Below are 21,008 nucleotides of genomic sequence, written 5' to 3'. Positions count from 1 at the left end.
CAATCTCACTTCAAATTTATATTGTTTTCAAGGCTTTCCAATCTCACATCTATTTTTAAAGTTTCCTCTCCAAGTATTTTTGACTCATTCCATGCTCATCTCCTCTTAAAGGTGGTGGCCATTCAGTGGCTAAATCTGGCCTCTCCATCTATGAAGCACTTCTCCATTTCAGACCTTTCAACACTTAATACCCTCTCAGTGTCACTATCGGTAGAGCTATGAGTGAGCTCAACCTTTCCCTGGAAGTGGTGATTTAACGTGTGAATTATATGGTTATTAGGATGGGTGTCAGGGAAACAGTGTAATATATGTAATGTGGAGGCTGATGGGGCTGGAGGAGCTGAAACAGTCTGGATGATTTCTGGCGCTTCTTTTAATGCTGTGTCAATTATTCCTACGACCGATCATTCAAAGCTGTCTATTACCTTCTAATAATAATAATAATATTTTTCACTTAACGTTGCACCTTTCACCAGAGGATTTCAAAGAGCTTTGCAAACATTCATTAGCACTTTATGAAGTGGGCAGGTAATATATAAATACCCAGTCACATGTCCCTAAAGAGCAGCCATTAATAGTTCCCTTGACACCACATTCAGGTTAGGGCAGAAACAAAAAATGAAAAGCATTTATATATGAAAAGCCAGGTGCCATCAGCAGCAGCATTTTCTGGGCATCTGTAGAATTCTAGCAGAGATGAGCCTCATTTTCTTGTCTCTCAGGGTGGCAGCATGGCGGTCCTTTTCCCTGCTCTTGCCATCTGTCCTCAAACACACAAACACCTCTTCCTAAGACACAGCACAGACCAACGTGCAGACAATCCAGATACTGGATTCTGTCAGAACTCTTAGAAGCCCTGCTAAGAGAAGACATCCCAACAGGGGAAAATTCTGACTGCCCTAGAGATGATTCTTACACAAGAATCCTAAGTACCTTCAGTCTTCTCCTCAGGACAAAATGAAATGAGGGAAATGTACCCCAGAGGTGAGGAAGGAGAGGCTGCCAGATCCCAGGTAAGGGAAGTTAGAACAAAAAGTGTGGGTTCAGGCAAGGACCACCTGAGAAACAAGAACAGCTGGTAGCTCCAAAAGCTGAGGTTACAAGTACCCAGTCGAGCAGTGGACGGCAAAAGGCAGAGGAGGGGATTCACCCTTGAATCCCCATCCTCTATGCCATTTGTCTGACTTAGAAGATAATTAGACACAGAACCAATGGCATATTTTATACATTCTTCTCAATTTACGTGTGTGTATGTGTGTGTTACTCAGAATAGGCTAGCTTAGGCTGTGGCAATAACCATCACCCCAAAATCTCCAGGCATTAACACAACAGAACACACCAAACCTATTGCAGACCTAGATGGCTCTTTGGGACATTTATTCTCCATGTAGTGGCTCATCATTTCAGGCTTTCATCTTAGGCATTCTCCATCTCAGCATGATGCTTCCTGGTTCACCCTGCTGGGAGAGGGAAGATGGGAAATAACACACCAACACTTATTGTTTTTCCCAGGAGGGACACACATCATTTTTATTCCTAGCCTATTGGCTGGAATTAGTCACATTGCTCCACCCAAAACTCCTGGAGGGGCAGGAATACATAGTCTCTCCTATGTCCAAGGAGGGGAGGAAACTGGAAATATCAGTGGGCATTAGTGAAATCTACTAGTAAGTACATAGTGCTGTTTTAGTTTGAAACCAGGGCAATAGAATCATCTCTAAACCTCAAAGACCTCAAAATATGGGATAAAAGTGTTATACAAGGCTTGCCTTGCCCCATGCTCGATGGACATGGTTGGTGTGAAGGTACAATATCTTCCATGTGATACTATCCAGATAGAGCTAGGGGTGGCTTTGTGTTTTTCTGCACAAACCTTTCTGGCAACAATTATTCCTCTCATGCTTTCTTATTTTTACCAAAGAAAAATCTTGGGTTACCATATTCCTCTCCTTCCCCAATCCCAAATTTCTTTTACATAGAGGATGTTCTCTGACTACAAAAACAGCATGCAGAGAGCAGAAGCCCTTTGAGCCAATATTTCCATGTTCTCTAAGAGAGTTCTATCCTCTGTCCTTAAAAGCCAAGAAATGAAGATCATTACACTCACTACTCTGCAATATTCACTCTTGATTAACCACCAGTGCGTTATCCATATTGCTTCCTAATCATTGTTGACTGGTTAGAAAGATATTTTTTAACTCACTCTCTCTTATCTTGGGCTTCCCTGGTGGCTCAGATGGTAAAGAATCTGCCTGCAATGTGGGAGACCTGGGTTCAGTCTCTAGGTTGGGAAGAGCTCCTGGAGAAGGGAGTAGCTACCCACTCTAGTATTCTGGCCTGGAGAATTCCATGGACAGAAGAGCCTGGCAAGCTACATCTATGTGGTCACAAAGAGTTAGACATGACTAAGAGACTTTTTTCTTAAACCAGAACAGATTTGTGTTCACCATATCAGAGTGTGAAACACAAATGAACCAATTCCTTTCCTCCCACTCCATTTGGGCTCAGTGGCCCCATCCCATCAATCCTTCATTCTCATTGGGAAGCTCTTTCAGAGCAGGGCCTACTGTGTTGGAGAAATGCCAGGAAGGAAAGGAGAAGTCCATTAGGTTCCAGATGAGTTCCCAGCAACCTTCCATTCTAATTCTGTCTAGCAGGGGAAAGAAAGGATTTGAGAGAGGTACAGGATTCTCTCAAACAGAGAGAATTGTTTCACAACTGCCTAGCTATGTGACTTTGGATGATTTACTTAATCTCTTGGTTAATCTGTTTACCTCTCTATAGAAAAGAAACAATAATACTGCTGACATCATATGCTTGTCATAGGGATAAATAAGACTGTATATGTGCAATGTCACAAAGAAGAGATTAACATTTATCTCCCCTTCCTAAAAAGGCTGTTCCACAACAGAGGGCACATAGCCAGAGTTGTATCACAACTATAACCTTTAAAATGTGTGAGTTACTATATTGTACAACTGTAATTTATGTAAAATTGTGCATCAACTAAACTCCAATTAAAAAAAAAGACTGATCTATCTTACAGGCAAAATGGCAATTCTTCAGTCCTTGTCCTCCAAAAGGAAAGAGTTCAATTGAGAGACATAGAGAAGTTTCACGTAGCAAGGGTTTATTAAGCAAAGCAAAATACACTTCCAAAAAAGAATGAGAGCAGGCTGTCTGGGAACCAGAAACAGCTCTGTAATGGGCTATGCATGCGTGCTCAGTCATGTCCAACTGTTTGAGACTCCCTGATCTGTAGCCAGCCAGATCTGTCCATGGGATTTCTCAGACAAGAACACTGGAGTGGGTTGCCCTTCTAGTCCCTAGGGGATCTTCCTGACCCAGGGATTGAACCTGCATCTTCTGTGTTGGCAGGCAGATTCTTTACCACTGAGCCATCTGGGAAGTAATGAGGGTGGAGTTGGATGTTTTAGAGTGGTGATCCCTCCCTTCGTCCTGTGTTATTTGACTGACAAGTTGATTGACAGCTTTAGGTTATATAACTTTTCTCCTAGAGCACAGGTACTTAAACACAAGTATGTGAATGAAACCATGGGGGAGGGGGACAGTAAAAACCACAATGCTAATTTATTACAAATATCGCTTAATGAACCCTGGGTCACTCTGAGTCACTTTTTAGGTCTTGGCATGCCTGTGCCAACCTGTGCTGTTGAGTTTTATCTCGTTTGGTCCTGATAAGGCTGAAAATGTAGCAGTCCTTGACCAGAAGCGGGAGAACCTCCTGGTGCCTTCTGATCACTAGCATCCAGGTGGAGAGGGAATGAAGATCCCATCCAGAATTAGGTGGCGACCTACTCATGTCTGACTACTTGCCTAACACACCTACCACTCCCTCTTCTTTTCCCAACTTCTCTCTCTCTCGCCCCCTCTCTCCCTCTCCTCTCACGCTCTAACTTTTCCTGATGCAAAAACTGAGAGGCCCACAGTGACCATTCTTCCCCCAAGGTCTAATCCCATTTGATCTTAAACAAGGAACCAGTCTCTCACTAATGATATTAAGAGGAATCAAGAGAGGAGAATTCCTAGTAACAAATCTGCATATATCATTTGTTGCCCCTTAATACAAGCACAGATGCAGTGATCCTTGGCATCTCTTCCTTAAGAAAAACAGTTTTAATGTTGACATTCTGTCTTCTGACTTGAAGCAAGAAGTATTACATAAAACGGCAGCTAAGGGTTTTCAGATGCCACCTCCAGATGGTAACGGTTCCCGGGGAACCCCACCTTCTAGTTTGCACATTTCTGTTAAAGTACCCATCTTCTGGGTACTTTAACCCAGAAACTGCAGCCTCTCCTTTCAGAGACTGGTCTCAATCCTGAACGAATCCCCTCCCACACACCAATCCAAGGTGTATCTCTCTAAGTCTGAGAGGTGAGTGCACAGCAGCACCTTGACCCAAGCTTCAAGAGGAGGGTCGGAAGAGGCAGGCTCTCAGCTGCTCACCACTGTACAGCATCCAGAGGGCACAGACCTGCCAAAGTAAGTCCATTCATGGTCTTCTGCCCCATCAGTGTGAACTGAGGCACATCTATATATTTTCCCAATTTTATAGCTAATAACTGTTGGGCTACACAGACACATCCCCTAAAGACAAAGAATTCTCATTCATTTATTCATTCATTCATTCTACAAATATTTATTGGGCACCTATGCATGCCAGGAACTCTCCTAGATTTTGGGGACCATTGTTCCTCTTATGAAGCCTGCATTCTAGTAGAGGCATGTGCTGGATATTGAGTACCCTCTGTCTGCCCTGCCAGATCCTCTGTCACAAGCCTACTGTGTGTCACGGAGACCCACCTTTGCAGATCGCATCAATAGGCAGCCTTGCCCTTTGGCTTCTGGTTGGGTTGGGCCAATGAGGACCTAGCAAAAGACGGGGTGGAAGCAGCAGAGCCAGAGCTGAATATCTACCCTGCTGACGTCCTCTCCGCTGGGCCACAGTACCGCCAGATGGCCTCTCCTGTAAATTATTTCTCTTCCGTCCAGTTTCAGGTAGCTGTTCCCTGCCCCTGCCCCATTCAGATCTAGAGATGGCAGCCTTCCCTGATGTTGCTACCAAGACCACCATCATCACTTGTTGCTTTCCCTTTACCCACCTATATCTTTGTAAACAATCCCTTTATTAATTTCCTTTTCACTATTTCATTTGAGTGGGATGTTTCCTTCTAGAACCTCATTGATGTAAGGAAGTAATCAAAATGATTCCAGGCACTGTTTATAAAACCTGTGCATTTGGCATGGGAAGGCATTATACAGCACGGTCAGGAAGGACTCTTTGAGTAGGTAATGTGACTAATGAGGAGTTCAGCAATACTCTGGAGCAGAGCCTTCCAGACAAAGGGAAAAGCAAGTGCAAATGACCTGAAGCAGGAAATGAGCTCCATATATTCAAAGAAGGAAAAAAGAGTTCACTGTAGTAAAGGAGGAGGTGTGAGAACCTTGATGTGATGGAGAAGCAGGCAAGAGCCAGACCAGGTGGAGCCCTGGCCATGCTGAGCAGCTGACTCCTAATTTCATAGGAGACGTTAGAGGGGTTTAAGCAGGAGGGTGATAGAATCAGATTCATGTCTTTGAAAGAATTCCCTCAGGCTGATCTGTGAGAATAGATTCTTGGGGACTAGGGAGGCAGAAGAAAGATCAGTTGGAGTCTCTGGCAGCAGTCCGGAGGAGACCTGATGGTCACATGAATGAGGGTGATGGCAGCGGAGATGGACAGTGAACAGTGTCTGGATATAATACATTCTGGAGGAAGAACTCTGAGGACTTGCCATTGAATGAGCTGTGAGGAGTGAAGCAATAAGAGGAATCAAGGATGACTGGGAGGTCTGGGACTTGAGCCACTGTGTATGTATGTGATGGTGCCATTTACAGAGATGGCGAAGCCAGGAGAGGGGGACAAATCAGACAGAACGTACACATGGGGATGTCAGGCTTGGAGACATAAACATGGGTATCGTCGGCAGATAGAAAGGATTTAATGCATATTGAGGGGCTGGACAGGCTTGATGTGGGGAAGAGATGCATTTCATCTGCGACATCTTAACCTGGACAGATGAAGAGAAATCATTTTCTAACTGCTCAGCAATTTCAAGACGCTGCCCTCTCAAAAGAGTCAGTGCATCCCATCAATAGGCAGGACACTGTTCCATTCTTTTCTTCATTTTCCACTTCCAAACCATGTCTCCTCAGACCCACAGAAAATAAGAAAGACACCCAGCTCTGAGCCATATATTTTTAATAGCTGCTCCCTTAGAAATGCAAGGAGAAGTCTTCAGTTCAAGGGGTAATGTGATATATTTTAATTGGATCCTCTACCTCCTCAGTTTCTGTCTGGAGGAAAGGGAGAGATGGCTTTATTCCTTCAGATTTCAACAACATTTATTGATTACCTATTGTGGGCTGGTAGCCAGGTGCCAAAGCTACACTAGAGAAGGAAACAAACAAAGATCTCTGCCCTTACAGAACTTGCTTCCAGTGGGACAGACAGAAAATAAACAACAAACATAATATTAAAAATTAGATGATACCATGTCTTAGAAACTGGTAAGTGCTATGGAAAATCCAGAGCAGGAGAGGAGGCACTCAGAGCATGGAGGTGGACTCTGATTTTAAATGGTTTCAATATCAAAAGATTGGGACCGGGAGGGAAGGGTGAGGAAGCTTCAGGTGATTAAGACTCGTCTGAAAGATGAATAAATTCTCAGAACAGTACAGGGGGTGCACCTAGAGACTGTCATACCGACTGGAGTAAGTTAGAAAGAGAAAAATAAGTCTTGTATATTGATGCAAATATGTAGACTCTAGGAAATGGTATAGATGACTTCATTTGCAAAAATAGAATAGAGAAATCTCTACGACAGATGTAGAGAACAAATGTATGGATACCAAACGGGGGAAGGAGAGGGTGGGATGGATTGGGAGATTGGGATTGACATATATACACCATTGATACTATGTATAAAATAGATAACTAATGAGAACCCACCATTTAGCACAGGAAACTCTATTCAGCACTCTAAGGTGACCTAAATGGGAGAGAAACTCAAAAAAGAGGGGATATACGTATATGTATAGCTGATTCACTTTACTATCTGGTAGAAACTAACACAACATTGTAAAGAAACTATAGCCAATAAAAATTAATTTAAAAACTAAAAACATAAAATAAAACAGTACAGGGCAGCCTGGTGCCTCAGGGAAGAGAGTGGACAGTAGAGGGAAAAGGGGAAAAGGCGATTTTTGTAAATTTTGTGACTTTAAAATGTTTCATCATGTGAATGTATCAATATTATTTGTTTATGAAAATGAACAACAGTTCAGGAGACACTGTTTTAGTAATGGTCTAACTAGGCTGGCAAAACTGACAAATGCTTCCTCTCTCTTCAATAGCTTTTCCCAAGTTGAAAAGGAAAGTTGATGTCCTGGCAATCTGCAGCATCAGCTGGGAAGAAGTAACTTCACTTCCCAAGTAGTCTTCAAAGTGTCTCCTTTTCCACCCCATCTGATACAACCTGAGAAATCAACGTGGGCAATATTATAAGAATACTTTTCCTTCCATCTCCATGTTCTTACCCTGAACCATAGACAAGGCTTCATCTCTGGTCTCTAGGGGAACACTGGAGCATCTGCACGTTCTCTCCTCAGTTACTGACCCCTTAGGACAATCATGGGCCATTTTCAGGAGTGGGGCCAGCTTGGGCCCACCCTTCTCACTTGCCCTCCGCCTCTCAGGTCTGCATGGGTTCAACAAGATGGCTGGCTCCTTCCTCTCCCAACTAGGCAGCGGACAGATTGAGCCTGGTCAGGCCTCAACCTTTCCAATATGGGCTGAGCATGAATAGGTCAGGACTGGGATAGCATTAAAGGTTCTGCTTTGGAGAGGGAGATTAGAGACGTTGCCACATCCTCCAGCCTTGCTCATAACAAAGCTGATCAGCATTTTACTCCTTGTGTTAAGAACCTGTAGAAAGGGGACAGTGATTAATTAGCACCCTCAGACTTCCAGCACAATTGAATTCTCCTGATAACAAGGCATCTTAGCAGAAGTCCCTAAGATATTTAAACATTTAAACACATCAGCACTATTGCTAGTGATACAGACCAGAATGATGAATCTACAACCATTTTTCCAAGAAATGGTGGCAAGTCTTATGGTTGTAATGTTTCATGTAGTAAGGTTTTCAAGGAGACTTTTCCAACTAAGAAATACTCCAGAGTCTTCATGTTAACGAATAAGAAGTAAAACTATTAGAAATATTTTTTAATGCCAATGGAAATGTTCAAACTGACATTGCATATCCCCTGTGATGAGGCACTTACAAGGACACAGCCTCCCAGCAGGGGCATTCCTGACAAAAACGGAACAGATCATAAAGAAACCATCAGACAAACCCACACTGGGGGACATCTTACCAGATGAGGGGCCAGTACTCTTCAAAAATGGCAATGTCAGGAAATAAAAAAGAAGGTCCAGGGAAAGCTGCAGATTAAAAGAGGCTAAAAAACACAACACCTAAACGCAATGTGTGACTCTAGAGTGGAAAAAAACAATTGCTAGGAAGGATACTTTTAGAACAAATAGAAAAATTGGAATATGGATGGTGTAATAGATAATAGCCTTGGATCAATGCAAAATATGCCAGATTTGATGGGTTCACAATGTCAATGTTCTCAGGAAACACTGGCTGCCACCATCACTGCTTCTGCAATTTACTTTCCAAGGGTTCAGCATGAAACAAAGAAATAAAATATATTACATATCATCTATGATAGAGATATGCCTAGATAGAGCAAATGTACAAAAATAATAACAGGTTGGCCAGGTTAAGATATGTGGCCATTCACTACATTACTCTTGAACCTAGCAATAAATGAAACTTTACAAATTAAAAGGTGAACAGTTTTTTAAAAGGATACTCCCAACAAGATACCATAATTTTTATGTATTCTTCAAACTTTGAGAGAGGATTAAGTAAGTCTTGAGGATGCCATAAGAGAGAAAAGATAATTTTGTAACAAATCCCCTGTGTCTCCGTATACAGAGGCTGTAATTCAGGTCACCTCACAAGGGGCTCTAAACATCAGAGCCACTGCTTTCCAATCTGAGAGTCAAGCACAGACTACCTGACTGCAGATAGAGAGGGGTGCCCCATAAATATTGAGGCTTGCTCTGACTGATTCCATATGGGGGCCATCCCTCCTGGGGCTTGCTCCCCTCCATCTTCTCCATTTTCCTTTAAGTCTTTCATTATATTAAAAACTCAACTGTACCTTCATAAGGGCTTTGAAAAAAAATCACAAAATTATGCAACACTCAGACTCGGCTATATCACAGATTCTGTTTTTAAAATATATTCACACTGCCCTCAGGCCTTTGCCACAGAAATAGACATGCATAAATCCACCTGTATGACAGGCTTTTTTGTTAAACCAGCTTTTAAAAATTTTCTTGAAAAAAAGTCCATGACAGACATGCCTTATGCCAAGTAGTGTTAAGGTGAGGTTTCAATCTATAATTATGACCATTTCATGTAATTCATTTCTGTTATAAATACCAAGTAATTTGCAAATCCTAGTTTGGTTACATGGCCACGATAACCTTCATCTCCTCTCCCTCAGCATATTTGCAAGGCAACAGGGTATTTATAGACCTTCACTATATATCAGGCACAACACTCTACAAACAGTACCTTGTTGGATAGTCTCGTTATTAGGAATATGGGATTATCTCTGTTTCACAGATGAGAAAACTGGGGCTCAAATGGTCATTTGCCTAAGGACATACAACTTGTTAATAGCAGAGCCAGAACCTGAGCCAGACCTACCTGACTGCAAGGTCCAGATTTAGCACCACTACATCTTAGCACACCCATCTCCCCTGGTCTTCACAGCACCATCTTGGCTTATATCACACCAACATGAGGCCATGTGGACACTCTCTGGAATTGAGAAGACTCAAGGAGACACCAAATAGGAAAACAAAGGCATCTCCTACCATAGAAAGAATAAAAGACCTTTTTTCATTCTTACTGGTGTACAGTTGCTTTACAATGTTTGGTAGTTTCTGCTCTACAGCAAAGTGAATCAGCTGTATGTATTCATACATCCTCTCTTTTTTGGATTTCCTTCCCATTTAGGTCACCACAGAGCACTGAGTCGAGTTCCCTGGGCTATCCAGTAGGTTCTCATTAGTTATCTATTTTATACGATAGTGTATATATATTTAAATCCCAGCCTCCAAATTCATCCCATCTCCCCTTCCCTCTTGGTGTCCCTATGTTTGTTCTCTATGTCTGTTTCTCACAACTTTTATTAATTCTCACTATTTTTGCCCAAATCACTTAAACGTCACACATAGGAAAAAAAGCTAATATATTTTATTGCCAATTGTTCTTTTCCTGAGATTTTCCTGAACTATTTAGGTTGATCTTTTGAACCTGAATCAAGTTCTTCTGCCACCATCCACAACTTCAAAATGCCAATTTTGTACAGACTGCACCAAAGCTCAGGATATAACTCACAGTATTATACATTTCATATTCAATACTGAATAGGAAAATCTGAAATACACACTGCATAAGTAATGGCAGTAAAAAGCCAATGATATTTTAAAGATATTTTAAAGATTTAGTATTTATCATTGTAACACAGCTTTTATGTTTGATGTTCTATGAAGCCATGAGCTCACTTCTGAATCAATGCTATTTTATCGCTTGCTGTTATATTTATGGAATGTTACTGTGAACAAAGCAAAGCAAGCCAAGTCTATTCCCAACATAACCTATAAATAATGTAAGTAAATAAACTAAGCAAATCTTCATGAAGCAATGCATTATTTACTATTCCTTGTTGCTGAAATATGAGTTTAAATTTTGGTTACATATTAATGTAAAGTCTTAGCAATTTCTAGATCTCCCTAGGGAGAAAATCCTGAAGCTTAACTCAGAATTCACCTTGCATGCTTTCCCAACTCGGTAACTAAAAGCCACACTCCTCTCCAGAGTCAGAAGCAACCTCTCCACATAGGCCAATGATCTGCACTTATCCTAAGAAAGTCTAAGTTGGCATCATGGTGTAACACCCAAGTGGGTGTTCTACACTCTTTGACCAGTTAGATATTGTAAGACAAAATCACTATGACTATAGTGATCAATTGCACTCATCTCACATGCTAGCAAAGTAATGCTCAAAATTCTCCAAGCCAGGCTTCAACAGTATGTGAACTGTGAACTTCCAGATGTTCAAGCTGGATTTAGAAAAGGCAGAGGAACCAGAGATCAAATTGCCAACATCCGCTGGATCATCGAAAAAGCAAGAGAGTTCCAGAAAAACATCTATTTCTGTTTTATTGACTATGCCAAAACCTTTGACTGTGTGGATCACAATAAACTGTGGAAAATTCTTCAAGAGATGGGAATACCAGACCACCTGACCTGCCTCTTGAGAAACCTGTATGCAGGTCAGGAAGCAACAGTTACAACTGGACATGGAACAACAGACTGGTTCCAAATAGGAAAAGGAGTATGTCAAGGCTGTGTATGATCACCCTGTTTACTTAACTTATATGCAGAGTACATCATGAGAAATGCTGGGCTGGATGAAGCACAAGCTGGAATAAAGATTGCCGGGAGAAATATCAATAACCTCAGATACGCAGATGATACCACCCTTATGGCAGAAAGTGAAGAAGAACTAAAGAGCCTCTTGATGAAAGTGCAAGAGGAAAGTGAAAATGTTGGCTTAAAGCTCAACATTCAGAAAACGAAGATCATGGCATATGGTCCCATCACTTCATGGCAAATAGATGGGGAAACAGTGGAAACAGTGTCAGACTTTATTTTTGGGGGCTCCAAAATCACTGCAGATGGTGACTGCAGCCATGAAATTAAAAGACACTTACTCCTTGGAAGGAAAGTTATGACCAACCTAGACAGCATATTAAAAATAAGAGACATTACTTTGCCAACAAAGGTCCATCTAGTCAAGGCAATGGTTTTTTCAGTAGTCATGTATGGATGTGAGTGGACTATAAAGAAAGCTGAGGATCGAAGAATTGATGCTTTTGAACTGTGGTGTTGGAAAAGACTTGAGAGTCCCTTGGACTGCAAGGAGATCCAACCAGTCCACCCTAAAGGAGATCAGTCCTAGGTGTTCACTGGAGGACTGATGTTGAAGTTGAAACTCCAATACCTTGGCCACCTGATGCGAAGAACTGACTCATTTGAAAAGACCCTGATGCTGGGAAAGATTGAGGGCAGGAGCAGAAGGGGACGACAGAGAATGAGATGGTTGGATGGCATTACCAACTCAATGGATGTGAGTTTGGGTAAACTCCAGGAGTTGGTGATGGACAAGGAGGCCTGTTGTGCTGCAGACCACGAGGTTGCAAAGAGTCAGACACGACTGAGCAACTGAACTGAACTGATAGTGATCAAGGCTATTTTAATTTTCATATATTATACTCAGAGTAAGAGTAGCTCAAACTTTCTCCATGTTTTAGTGTATTTTTAGTGATTCACCTATTCTTTCAAAATTATCAGGTAAGTCCTACCATGGTTTCAAGTCCTGTTCATGTTAGGATGTCACAGTGAACAAGAAAGGTAAGAATCTCTTTATAGAGACTACAGTCGTGGAGAAGTAGAGAATTACACAGCAAACAAGTAAAATAATTAACAAGATAATTTCAGTAGTGAAAAAAACAAAGAGAGTACTATGATAGAAAATGATAGTCATTTTAGAAAGGGAGGTTAGAGAAGGTTTGTATAAGAAATTAACATTTGAACTAAAGCACCGTGAAGACAGACTAGCACATTTTATCAGTTTCTCCTTCTTCTCCTCCCACTTCTCCTTTTTGTCTATTTAGTGCCAGCTAAGATCCATTGATATATGAGGAAGGGACAGCAGAAGCCCTAGTGAAAAAATATTCCAAGATAAGCTGGGGTGGAGTCCTCTTGGAGAGAAAAGGTAAGTATAATGCTAGGCAAGTACCAACAGGCGGATGGCCATCTCTCACTGAAAGAAACCACTCAGAATGATGCCTGGGCTCATAATTCAGGGGTGAGAGATGGATTTGTGCAGAGAGCGGGTACCAGGAGACCTCAACATAAATAATGGTTAAGTAAGATTTGCAAACAAACCACAGGTAAGTCAGCCATGGGCAGCTGGGATGGGCTCAGGAGGAAAAGGGTTGGGATAGGGGCTGAAAAGATGCTACTGAGCTGAAGGCAAGAGGTCCTGACCTAATGGCCAAGCAGAAGTCATCATTGCCTTCATTCACTCCTATGTGGTCTCTGCTTGGGACCACCCACAGAAAAAGTGGTCTACTCACAGCCGGAGGATGCTGGAGGTCTTCCTTCTATTAGAAAGATAATAATATTTCATCTCCTAACCATGCTTGAAAGATTCTACAGCTTTACCATTCATGATTATTGTCCCGATAGGTTTAATTATCTGAAATAAAAAGGAGAAAAGATCTCCAGAGGGTTTCCAGTCAATGCCCTGGCACTAGAGAGAATAAATAAAGAAACTATCCAGAACAAAGATTAAAAGTTCAGTTAGCTGACCAGACCCTAGGCAAATTTGTGAAGAGGATGAAAGCTGTCTTTCTATCTACAGTTATAGCACCCTTCACTGTGTGAGGTTAATGGGCCTTATTTTCCTCATGCTTAACATTTATTTAAAGCTGTCTGCACCTATTCTCTTTATTAGGCCGCCTCCTCTGTAAAATATAAGGTGGAAAAAACTGTAACAAATGAAGTCATTCTAAGTAGTCAAGGACTCAAAACAGTTTGTAAGTCATCCTTCGGTATCCACAGGGGGTTGGTTCTAGGACCCCTATGAATAACCAAAAGCCAAGCCTGCTCAAGTCTCTTATATAAAATGGTGAAGTATTTGCATAGAATCTGTGCTTATCTGGAATACTTTAATCATCTCTAGATTACTTATAATACCTAATGCAATGTAAGTGCTATGTAAATAGCTGTACATACAATGTAAATAGCTGTACATATCATGGAAATGCTTTGTAAATAGTTGTCAATGTGTGGCAAGTTCAAGTTTTGGTTTTTAGAATTTTCTGGAATTTTACTTCCAAATATATTTAATCCAAGATAGTCTGACTCCATGGATGCAGAGGATACAGAGGGCTGACTGTAACACTTAGTCAGTTGCAGCCCTGATTACAGATTTACCTGGAGGATGGAAGTGTCATGGAGAAAGAACAGTTGCCGTCTACCACAGACACTAAAGCAGGTAAGAAAGGCACAAGAAATGGATTTTTCTTTTTACTTTTTTTTTGGGGGGGGAGGTTCTTTTCTTATTGAGGTATAGTTGACACATAACATTATATTAGTTTCAGATGTACAACATAACTATTCAATATTTGTATACTGTGAAATGACAACCACAGTAACTCTAATTACCATCAATTACCACATGAAGTTAAAATTTTGTGCGTGGATGACTTTGTTCAGTTTCTGAAAATTTCATCTACCTGTATAGTTATGATAGGTACATATATATGTGTGTGTGTGATAAGAACTTTGAATATTTATTCTCGGCAACTTTCAAATATGCACTGCAATATGTTTGGCTATAGTCACAATAATGTACATTACATCTTTGTTACTTCCTTATTGTATAATTATTGACATATACATAAGAAAAATATACCTATCATAAGTATACAGGTAGATGAAATTTTCAGAAACCGAACAAACTCATAAACTCAGCACCTAGATCAAGAAATTGTGACCAGAAACCCCTTCTTGCCCCTTCCTGTCATTCCTGCCTCAGGGACAGCCACATTCTTGACTTCTGACACCATTGATGAGTTTTGCATGGTTTTGAATTCTATATAAGCGGAATCATAGAGTGTATTCTTTCATATCTGGCTTCTTGTGACTGATATTATGTTTGTGTGATTTGTTCATAATACAGCATGTAGTCAAGGTGAGGGCAGGGGGCCTGGAACCAATCCCCCATAGATACGAAGGATGACTGTATTTACAGTTATTCATGCTGTATAATACAAGAAGTCATCTCGTAAATGCCAATAGTTGACCCTCAGAACTGAATTCCAGCGAGACAGCAAAAGAGACACAGATGTATAGAACAGTCTTTTGGACTCTGTGGGAGAGGGTGAGGGTGGGATGATTTGAGAGAATGGCGTTGAAACATGTATGATATCATATGTGAAATGAATCACCACTCCAGGTTCGATGCATGATACAGGAAGCTTAGGGCTGGTGCACTGGGATGACCCAGAGGGATGGTACGGGGAGGGAGGTGGGAGTACACCCATGGCAGATTCATGTTGATGTATGGCAAAACCAATACAATATTGTAAGGTAATTAGCCTCCAATTAAATAAATTTATATTAAAAAAACAAACAAACAAACTGAATTCCAAGCATGCTTAAAGAGGAAACAGAAACTTATCCCCAGAGTAAAATTAACTCCCTTGGCTGAAATCTTTTTCTATTTTGTTCATTGAGCACTGAGCTCATAATGCATTCTCTCAGACTTTCTTATTTAATTTGAAATTTACGTCTGAGCTACTCTTAACATCAGGATACAGATAGATGAGGTTGAGTCACAATCCTTTCCCACTACTCAAGGAATGAAGCCAAGCTGTTCTCTTGCTCAAATTTTATTTCTTCTCTCACAAGTAACGATGCTTAAAGGTACACCAAGAACAGCTGCCAACAGCCCATCCTCTGGGACACTCATCCAGCTTAGCCAGTCAATTGCTGGCATCTGCTCACAGGTTGCAAACATCAGGACGTGCTTGTGATCATTATCGAGGCAATTCTAAGCCTTGCAAACACACACACACGAAGGCCTGGGCTGGCGTGCCTCTAATCCTGGAGCATGTGCTTCATCCATTTCACCAGCTTGCCTCCCCAGGCTACCCTGGCCCATGTCAGACACCTAGAGATTCATGGCACTGGACCAAGAGGCTTCGGTTCTCACCAGACTGCAAACCATCTCTAACTTTCACCGGATCCGCAGTAAAATGAACAAGACAGAAGCTGGCATCAGTTTGACTGCAGGTGTCGTGCCAGGTCTGGCAGAAAATGGTCAGGGCCAGCCTATGAAAATGTTTACTTCAGTGTCTTGAAAACCAAAGAGTTCAAAACAACACACCATCCTCAGAGCTATGTGATACTCACAGTTCAGGATAGGAGTCTGTAAAATGTTCAGAGGTCTTCTAAATTGGTGGGAGAGAAAATATTTCCATTTTGGAGTAGGTTTGGTGCCCTTTGTCCAGACTGAGAGGTAGTATGGGGCCCTAGAAAGAACAGATTCTCAGTCAGGCATGAGGGGGCCCTAGCATTCCCAAGTGGAACCCCAATATCCTTTCAGAATTCCACAGGCCCTACGATCTGTTCCTTTGGAGACTGATCTCATGTCATTTTCCAACCAAAGGGTTTTTAATTGTTTTCAATTGTTCTTATTGTCCAATGTGGCTTCCCTGGTGGCTCAGTGGTAAAGAATCCACCCGCCAATGCAGGAGATATAGGCTTGATCCCTGGGTCAGGAAGATCCCCTGGAGCAAGAAATGGCAACCCACTCTGGTATTCTTGCCTGGGAAATCCCACGGACAAAGGAGCCTGGCAGGCTACAGTACATGGGATCACAAAGAGTCAGACACAACTTAGGTACTAAACAACAAACAACATTGTCCAATGTACTTTTTTAATATTAGTAATTAGAGACTATGTGGATGCTAACCACATGCGGATAATATCACTCTAATGGCAGAAAGTGAAGAGGAACTAAAGAGCCTCTTGATGAGGGTGAAGTAGAAGAGTGAAAGAGCCAGCTTAAAACCAAATATTAAAAAAACTAAGATCATGTAATCCAGCCCTATTACTTCATGGCAAATAGAAGGGGAAAAGGTGGAAGTAGTGACAGATTTCCTCTTCTTGGGCTCTAAAATCACTGTGGATGCTGACTGCAGCCATGAAATCAGAAGACAATTGCTTCTTGGCAGGAAAGGAATGACAAACCTAAAACGTGTGTTGAAAAGCAGACACATTACTCTGCCGACAAGGTCCATATGGTCAAGGCTTTGGTCTTCCCAGTAGTCACGTGTGGTTGTGAGAGCTGGACTGTAAAGAAGGCAGAACACCAAAGAACTGACACCTTCAAACTGTGGTGCTGGAGAAGACTCCTGAAAGTCCCCTGGACAGCAAGGAGATCAAACCAGTCAATCTTAAGGGAGATCAACCCTGAATACTCATTGGAATGACCGATGCTGAAGCTGAAGCTCCAGGATTTTGGTCATCTGATGTGAACAGACGGCTCACTGGAAAAGTCCCTGATGCTGGGAAAGATTGATGGCAGAAGGAGAAGAGGGCGTCAAAGGATGAGATGGCTGGATGGCATCACTGATGCAATGGACATGAACTTGGGCAAACTTGAGTGAGGGACAGGGAGGCCTGGTGTGCTGCAGTCCACAGAGTCTCAAAGAGTCAGACACGACTGGGTGACTGAAAAACAATTAGAGTCTGAAGGGAAGTAATTGGGATTTGAAGAGCTGAGATTCTGGGATTCTTTAGGAAGGCTTACTTCATGGAGTATATTTGGAAAAATATTATTTAATTAAAGAATTGGCCCATTCTCAATAAGCTGATTTTCTATTCTAGGGCCAAAAAAAAAAAAAAAATTAGGCAAAGGCAAGAAATAATGCCAATCAGACAGAGCATATCACATCTACTCTCATTCGGTCATTAAATATTTTTAATCATTTTTAAAATTTTTAAATGAACATGTGCTCATTGTAACCAGTGATACAATCTAACAACGTATAAAGAAAAAATTATGCATCTCTCTTTAAATCTTCCTCTATTCTCACTCTCTTCCCAGAGAAAACAGATATTAATGGCCAGCTATACACTTTCAAACCTTTTTATGTGTATATAATATATAGATACAAAAATTGAATCATACTCTTCACATAATTTTGCAGTTTGCTTTTCTCCTTTAATTACATTATAGAAATCCTTCCAAGTGAACAATTAGAAGTGGAATTCATTCTTTGAAATGACTGCATAAAATTCCAATGTATGGATCTTCTTATTCAATAGTTCTTTTGATGGAAAGTAAGGTTGTTTCCAATTTTTGTTTGTTTGCCAATGAAAGCAGTGCTGTAATAAATATTAGTACACACGTCCTTACATACTGGTGCTTTAATTCTATTGGCTAGAATTCTACTCACTCTGCAAGGTCGGAGCTTAGGTACATTACTCGTTTTAATAGCTATCGACATATTACTTTCTTTAATCCATCTGGACTTTATCTTTTGTATTAAGAGGTAGGAATTACAAATTTTGCTTTCTGCCACATGTTTAGCCAATTTTGCCAGCATCATTTATTAAATAAGCCACCCTTTTCATAGGTTGCAATGCCACTTTTAACATATGGGCAATTCTCATGAACACCTGGATCTCTTTCTGGAGTTTCAATTCTGTTTCACTGCTACATTTATCTGATTTTATGCCAATAACAAGCCATTTTGACTACAGTGGCTCTAAAACTAGGCTTACTATCTAGTGAGGGAAGTATGTCTTATTATTCTTTTGCATTTTGTACCCTAAGATGAGTTTACCAGATGTCTCAGTGGTAAAGAATCTGCCTGCCAGTGCAGGAGACACAGCAGACATGGGTTCAATCCCTGGGTTGGGAAGATCCCCTGGAGGAGGAAATGGCAACCCACTCCAGTATTCTTGCCTGGAGAATCCCATGGACAGAGGAGCCTGGTGGGACTACAATCCATGGGGTCACAAACAGTTGGACAAGACTGAGAGACTGAGCATGCACCCACTTTAAGATACCTATTCTTCCATTTGAACTTAAATTATTTTATTCAACAAAAACATTAAAAATTCTGAATGAAACTGCAAATATTTGTTTATTGAAAGAACAGAAAATTACACAGCTTTAAGTATTCCTTATAGATGATTGTACATCTCTCCATTTATTCAATAAGTTGTTTTAGGTTTTTTTTTAATATGGGTTCAAATCATGTAAAACTATTCTTCTGTATTTTAAATTTTGTGCTTATAATTGGGATTTTTTTTCAAAGTCTATTTCTAGCTTACTGACACTAGTAAAAAAGAAAAATTACAGATTTTTTATATTTATCAATTATCCAAGTGAAAGTGAAAGTGAAGTCGCTCAGTCGTGTCGGACTCTTAACGACCCCATGGACTGCAGCCTACCAGGCTCCTCTGTCCATGGGATTTTCCAGGCAAGAGTACTGGAGTGGGGTGCCATTGCCTTCTCCCATCAATTATCCAAACACCTTATCAAATCTAGAACATTTTTTAGTCTCCATGGGTGTACTAAGTAACCAATCAATATCACTACAAATACATTATCTCTCCTGATATTTATATCTATTACTTACTTTTCTCATCTTATTACATTAGCTAGTACCTCCAAATCAATGTAAATAATTGCAGTCATAAAAGGGAGCTCTATTTTGTTCCTGAGTTTAAACAAAATAACTTCAACACTGGACTTCATATTAGATTTGCTAAAAGGATTTGATAGTCTTTTCATGTTTAAGTAAATATCCCTATAATCCTATTTTGCTTATAGTTTAGTCAAGAATGGCTATTTAATTTTATAAAGTTATGTTACAGTATGTTATAATTTAAATCCATGCTTGTTTCTTCTTTTAGTTTGCTCATTTAAAGAACTTTTATGTTGATAATACAGCCTACTGAGTTATGGTGTGTTATTCATTTTATACAGGGCTAGATTTGGTAAACCAATGTTTTAATTAGACTTTTGCATCATGTTTACAAGTGAAATCAATATACACTTATCAGATTACATTAGTTTTATAAAATGAACTACAGGACTGTCTGTTTTTTCCTAGGGCCTGAAATTATTTACATAACATAGGAATTTTCATTTTACTTCATAATTTTACTTCATCAACTTAGAAAGGTATTATTAGATATTATGAGAGAGGGTATTATTATTATTTTTCTTTGGAGCAAGGGTATTATTGTTATGCAACTTTTAAACATGACAAGGAGTAGACGTTCAGAAAGGTATGTAGGCTGACTAACATGAAGCAGCTATTATGTATGAAGTTAGGAATGAAATACCAGGGTCGTGATTCCAGGCCTGGACCTTGGTCTAACCGTGTACCACCTCCTCTCTCCAGGATAAGCCTCAAATCCTGACCGAAACAAAGACATCAGAAACTCTACAGCAGGACCAATGAAAGAAGTCACCTTTGGAGAATACCCAGTGGAGCAGTCACAAGCCTTACAAAGAAGAGTTGTGAACTGCTGAGAAGCCACAACCAGAGAACGACCTCCTTGGTATCTGATCCTTTGAAATGGGATCATCCAGATGGAGCAAATGGACCACAAACAGTGATTTAAGATAGTGGATTCATGAAGGGCAACTGTGTAGGGTTGTATAAAACTATGTTAAATAATGATAATTCATGTACATATCTTCTTTTTGTAATTTACAAAGAGTAAGTTTAAAGAGGTTAATCGTTTGTCAAGGATTACACTCTATATCTTAAAGGTGATGCAACACTCCATATTCTTCATTTTCCCCCCATACTTTTTAAATAATGCTCTTTGTGTGTTTCCTTCATAGCAGTTATCACTCATCTTGCAATTATTTCATTTATTTATGCTACTTGTTCTTTGCCTACCCACTGCCCTCCCCAGTTACAAAGGAGGTAACATAGGAGGTCATATTATACTATTGCTTTATCCACAGGCCTGAATACAGTGAAAAGGCATTCAAAATGTATTTATTATAAGAGTGAAAAAATAAGTACCATACACCATTTATACCCAAAGTGATCCCTGCTTGAATCCTATCTAGAAAGGACAACAGCTTTCCCTCCAGAAATGGTGGTCCCACTGCACACACAGTTAGAAATAATACTGTTTGCTGCTGCCTTTGTAAATATAAAATAGGCTATACATCCAAGTCG

At 40.5% G+C, this 21,008-nt stretch overlaps 2 long non-coding RNA genes across 3 annotated transcripts in view; one reads left to right on the top strand and one right to left on the bottom strand.

Moving 5' to 3' along the window:
- LOC101903036 (uncharacterized) overlaps positions 1-20,498 on the top strand; it is a 30,478-nt gene extending 9,980 nt beyond the window's left edge. Inside the window, exons 2-4 of one of the 2 annotated variants that reach the window (XR_003035145.2) lie at positions 12,891-12,991; positions 14,137-14,278; positions 20,214-20,498. This is a non-coding gene — a long non-coding RNA (uncharacterized lncRNA). Of the gene's footprint in view, positions 1-12,890; positions 14,279-20,213 lie in introns of both variants that reach the window. The other variant, XR_001500502.3, reaches the window with a different exon arrangement.
- LOC132345509 (uncharacterized) lies at positions 1,356-17,686 on the bottom strand. Its single transcript, XR_009494882.1, has 2 exons — positions 16,201-17,686; positions 1,356-1,460 (listed from the first exon to the last, which is right to left on the bottom strand). It is a non-coding gene; the product is annotated as an uncharacterized lncRNA (long non-coding RNA).
- Positions 20,499-21,008: the final 510 nt, after the last annotated feature.

The sequence above is a fragment of the Bos taurus genome, chromosome 6, assembly GCF_002263795.3.
Source record: "Bos taurus isolate L1 Dominette 01449 registration number 42190680 breed Hereford chromosome 6, ARS-UCD2.0, whole genome shotgun sequence".
Classification (NCBI taxonomy): domain Eukaryota; kingdom Metazoa; phylum Chordata; class Mammalia; order Artiodactyla; family Bovidae; genus Bos; species Bos taurus.
The sequence above is the reverse complement of the archived record's forward strand: the minus strand, read 5'-3'. Positions and strand labels throughout refer to the sequence as shown.